Consider the following 6,000-nt stretch of genomic DNA (forward strand, 5'->3'; position numbering starts at 1 on the left):
TCCTGAGAAGCCTAAATTCAATCCACAGAAAACAACATTTCTATGCCTTAAGACATAGGAGCCATTCATACAGAAATGAGAAGCAAAACGTGTACAGAAATAAACTTTATGTCCTGTGACAGTAGCAGCAGGTTCATAGTGTCAGGAAGGAAAAAAAAATGATGAAAGGAAGCCAAGCCTGACAAAATGAATTGTGGCTCATCTGAATGTTGTTGAACTTAATTTCACTAATAAAGCAGTGGTACATTTTTTTTATGAAATAATAATTTACAGTTAAAAAAGTGAAAATTATAAAAGTTCCTTCCTATCACCATAATATACTAGTTTTAAAATAAATGTGTATGCACTATATAAATTCATAGATCTCGACAACTATATAGCTATTCTTCAATATTTTAAATTGGGAGCAGAGAAGAGGATTTTAGTAAAAGCTAAATGATGATACCAAGGACTAAATTTTGCAATAATTTGTACGGAAATGCGTATCCATGCAGAATCTATGTGAAAATCCAAATAATCACTATATAAGGAGTACTATATTAGTATGTATTAATATGCAATATTTTATAGAATATAGAATATGTATTTTATATTATTATATAGAGAGAGTATACATGGCATATTGAAGATGCACACATTATACATATATATGTTTCCATATCCTATCTATCCATAGATTCCATCTTCCAGTTCTTGTTTTTGTATAAATCAGGAGTGATTCCAATAAAGTCAATGCTTAAAATGTTGTAAGAGATTATCATCAAGTCCATTATAGATAGTAAACACATACTAGCATTTAAGAGATGAGCTAAGACAATACTTAGCTACTTATTTTGGGCTGTGTCCAAATACTAACTACTCACATGTATAGTATTTTGAGAATATTCTTCAGCAGACATATTTTTATGTTGTAAAGAAGACCTATGTAACTTGAGTGTTCTTGAGAATAGAATTTAACTTTTATGTTATTTAAGTGTTTTCAATGTTTTAGCCATGATATATTGCATTTTGTGCTTCCAGTGCAGTGAGAGTACTGCTGGAACAACAATTTGACTTCCAGGAAAGTTCAGCAGATCTTTTGGGACTTACAACATGTAAGAAGTCAGGCACTGTTCAAGTGAGCATGATATTCACAACCCCCTAGAAAGCATTTTTAAACCCTGAGAAAGTATTTTTGATTTTGCAAACAATATTACAATTATTGTCTAAAATTTTGCTTTTAATATTTGAAAACATCCCAAGGGATTGAAAATATGTTCTGCTTCATTATATGCACTGGCTTCAGACATCATTACCCACTAAAAGTCACTTCAGTTCCAAGTGTGACTATTTGCTCTATAAGAAATCAAGCAGCTAGTTAATTATCCACTTTAAAAATAAAATTCTGTCCTTAAGACAAAAGGAGAAGGACATTTTTCATGATATTTCCAATGAACTGGAACTTCTTGTTTCAAATGATATTCCAAAAACTTGCTTTTTCTCTTGGAACTGGGTCAGAGTTTTTCTAGCCTTGATAGAATTGGCATCCTTTCTCCAAATTGAAATATGCCAGCAGCAGTACTTTTTCAGTAATACAGTTATCATGCAGAAAATCTTTGATAAGGCCACATATGCAACATTTGTGTTATAGACATCCATGAACCTGCAAGGTTATGTGACTCTGAGTAACCCTTCTGCCATCTGATGTTACTGAGACTTCAAAAAGCTTGACCGTGAGACAGACTTTTTTCCTTGAAAGGCTCAACATTCTTTTTGTGCTACAATTTTCGGAAGAACTCTTTGTTTGAAGAAGCTGGGCAGGGTAAAGCTGGCAGACTGGAACACTGCCCTGATGTGTTGTGACAGACATGTAATCTGCCATTTGACCACTGGTTCACACATCAGTGTTAATGTGAATGTGACACCTCTCAGCATACTGTTAATCATGCATTACTCTTCTGTCTAAAATGTGAAGATGTGGAATAGACTTTTATTCTTTTTAGAAGACTGCACAAAAAAATCTAGTGAAATGAAAATTTACAGCCATAAAGGCAAACTGATTGACAGCTGCAAATCATAGTCACAGCAACTTTGATATATACATATTTATAGATCCCTAGATTTCAAAACTAAAAAGGATCATTAGAACATTCTGCTTAATCTAACGCATTCCTATTCCAAACGTGCAAGGAGTCAAACATGTAGTCCCATGTTGAGTGTGAGGAAGCCTAGAAGACAGCCTTCCATAGTCCAGAAATGAGATCAATTCAGCTTTCTTTTCCTCACTAACACTTTTTTGTCTCTTGGGTTTTGTTTCCTTTTCTCCTGGTGTTTCATCACCAAAGTGCCCAGGAGTTCATCTGCTTTCATTCAACTGAAATGCATGTACCAGATGGTGCAAATAGCCCAGTATATTTCAATCCTGTATCCATGTCAAAAAACAGGCAGACTGCTGCAGTTCTTGGTTGCTGCACCTCATGGTATCAAAGGCTGGCTAAGAAGAGTGACACTGCTTGACAATGAATAAGATTTTTCAGGTCTGGCAGGGAAGTTGCTTTGGAAGCTAAAATCCTGCTTCTACTCTGTAGGAGTTGCTTTTCATGATTAATTAATTGTGTTTACACTCATCTACAAAGGATGTAAAGAAATACAAAAACAGAGTTACAGAAAAGTGTCTAGTTAGGATACTTTATAGTAACCATTTAATTACCTGTATTTTAAGTGTATTACCTACTTGCTTGCTGGAATTATAATAGAAATTGACCTACAATAGAAAGGTCTATATTGTACTTTTCAGCATACTTTTACAGGAGGACCACTGCAATCTGCTTTTGCTATGTGAACAGCCCACACCACTGTTCTCCTTAGGTCAATGAAGTTTGAAAGCATCTCGAGGGCTAGGGAGTGCAGTGAAGGTCACTAGCAGCTTTCATCTGATAAAAGCTGCTTAGAATTTGACCACAAGACTGTTTCAGAATATCTCCATAGTAAAACCTTACACTTGCAAAAGCCATAGCTCTAGAAAAAATGGTGGTATGAGGTTTAGAAGAGTGGAGAGTTATGTTTGTCTTGGAAAAGGAGATAGTAGCTGAAAGCTGTTTGCGGCCAGGGGTGACATTCTCTCTGTTGGTTTTCTGACTCCTAGGTACTATAATAATAACACAGAATACTAGAAGAGTTACACCTTCCTATTTGTTCTTGTATGTTATTGATCCCACAAAGAACAGAAGACTCACGTGTGTTTCACGTGTGTTTCACCCTGCTTGTTTCAGGGTTTCCTGTGCATTTTTTTATCTTCCCTTTGTTTACAAGCTAGGATATGAGAAATTTAAAACTTGCTGGAGCATTCTGGTTTGACTAATTTTAGTGGTCTGTGGGATGATTTGTAAGTGGCCCAGGAAGGGACATAGAGCACTCTTTTACCTGTTTAACATCCCTGTCAGATTTTAAAGCTTTTCTCTGTATTTTTTATTTTATTGAAAATTCATCATTGTTCTGAACCCCCAAACAAAATTTTTACCACTGAAGAGACAGCGACCTGATTTGGAAGGCTGTCTTCCCTCCTGAACAAAGAATTTTGGGACAGAACAGAGTACCACAGAAGCGTTCGCATAGCTGAAAGAGCTGTCTTTCAAGGAATTATAATAGCGTTAGCTGCAAGTTCATGTTGCATGGGTGTAAGTGTACCACATATATGGATATTCTTGTTGACAAATCTATTTATGTGTATTTGTATATATATTCAGAAGCTCTAGTTTGCCCGCAGTTGTGGTGTAGGTGATCCTTCTCATGTGCGTTATAGTTACAGAAGTATAATTTTAAGCAGAGATGATACTGAAAAGAATTGTTTGTTTAGCTAAAGGCAACTAACAGGTCAGGTAAGAATCATCAAACAGGCTGTGGCAGTAATTTATATTTACTGAAAAGGTGTAAAAAATAAGGCAGGAGAGAAATGTTATTGAATATGATAGATGGGAGTGCCATTAAGACTAGTGGGATGAAGGTAATAGAAGGGAGTTTAGACTGACTACCTGAACAAATCTGGAGACCAAACTAGTTGCCCTAAATGACTGTATAATCTCTACGGGGAAGCATTAACAGTCCAATCGCTTGAGATTTTTGAGAGGCCAAAGGAACAGCAGAATACATGGTGGGGAAGAAGCTTGAATTGGCAGGTAGATGGATTAGCTGACCTATTAGTTCTTTTCTATTGCAAACTTCTATGATTTTATGTGGGGAAAATTCCTTTTCAACCCACGCTGGCAATCTGTTTATGTTCTGAAGTATGATGATTGACATCCCTTTTAACTTTTAACCTAGAGAATGTCTCTGCAAGTGTTATTCCTACATATAAATGTCTAATGCTTTTAATAAAAAAAAAAAAGTCTCTCAATTAGGGGACTGTATCCATGTGCAAATGCAGAATGGAGATCACAACAGAGTCTGAGGTGTTATAGCGGCATGGGCAGCACTCCCACTCAGGAAGGATGGGGCGTTGAGAAGGAAAAGGGAGCATTTGGGGCTTAAAAACTAGAGAGAGAGTGGAGGCAAACAAGAGACAAGTGGATAAAAACAGTCAGAAAAAAGGGTATAACTTTTGTTGAAAGGGAGAACAGGAAAGAAAAGAATAGAGAGAAATGGGAAGGTGGAAAAGTATAAGAACAGAGAAGCAAGATAGGAGGGGAGAATTAATTTACAGAGTAGAAGAACAAGAACAAATAATGATGTGGTCCTGTTATTATGGTGCCAGAGTTCTTCCTACTTGTAAGTGTTTACCCTTGGTTCATCCACATGCAACCTTAAAATTTTTTCATTTCAAACTGTGTAATACTTAGTAAGCATCACTGAAGTACAATGCATGTTTTTTTGTAACAAATAGTGTATTTCACGATTAAAACTCAGCCTATCCTCTTTTCCTGTGAAAGTAAAGCCCACCAAAAGCTAAAGCATGTGTAAAAATATAGCACCCTAGTAGAAAGAAGCGTCACATTCTGCCAGTCTTTCCTGCATTTTTCCCTGATTTGGGGGACTGGAGATGGATTTATGAGCAGGAAAACATCACAAAAGAAATATTTAAGAAATATTGACTAGCAAAACTTAACATACTTAAATAATATTACCAAAAATATTCTTCAAATATTATGGCATTAAACTAAAGCCCAAAGTATAAAAAGACAAAATTGTTACAGAGATTTCCAGTTACTCAGAAATGTCTTTGCAATGTTACTTGTTCTGACTTAAAGAAGTTTGCTGAAGCATCAACTTCATTTCTGTCGAGGGCTGTAAAAAAAATTGAAGCTGGGGCCTGGAATATGAACAAACAATGCATCTAAGTTAGTGCCCCACAGAATATTTTAAAATTATTTAACACAAATCATCTCAGTGTCAACAACTCATCACAGATAAACTATCTAATTAACAGAAGCCATCATAGTATTTGAGAACTCAGACTTGGCTCAGTTGATATACCAGAAGGGCACTCCTTGATAAGCAAAAATTATAAAGGAAGGTTTAAAAAACATTACTGCCTGAAGTAGATTCTTCTTAGTTTTAAATTAACCCTCTGCTAGGTTGGGGTTTTTGGTTGTTTGGAGTTTTTTTAATCTCTATGAGTTAACAAGCACAGGCTGACCTCATGTTCGTAGGTATATTCCATGCTAAGATTCTGTAACAGGTCTATTTTATGATGCAATATTTTTTCAGTGATTCTGCCATGGACTTGATACCATGCCAAAATGACAGCTCAGTTAACTGAAATGTCCCCAGCTTTCATAACCACTTCTGAGATAGTTTTATCCCACTTCTTTAAAATTGCAAAGGTTGTCAAAATCTTGAGGATATAAAACTTGACTGCAAAACACTTTGGGGCATCAAAACATTGACTGGTTGTTGCATCACCAGATCTGCCACTTACTGGAACCCAGGTGCTTTGTTTCCCTACATGAAGTCTGTGGGGAGAGAAAGCTGACAATGGGATCCATAAAAACATAACGTAGACCAGAAGTTACCTAAAATAGCTTA

Source organism: Gavia stellata, chromosome 7 (genome assembly GCF_030936135.1).
Source record: "Gavia stellata isolate bGavSte3 chromosome 7, bGavSte3.hap2, whole genome shotgun sequence".
Taxonomy (NCBI): Eukaryota; Metazoa; Chordata; class Aves; order Gaviiformes; family Gaviidae; genus Gavia; species Gavia stellata.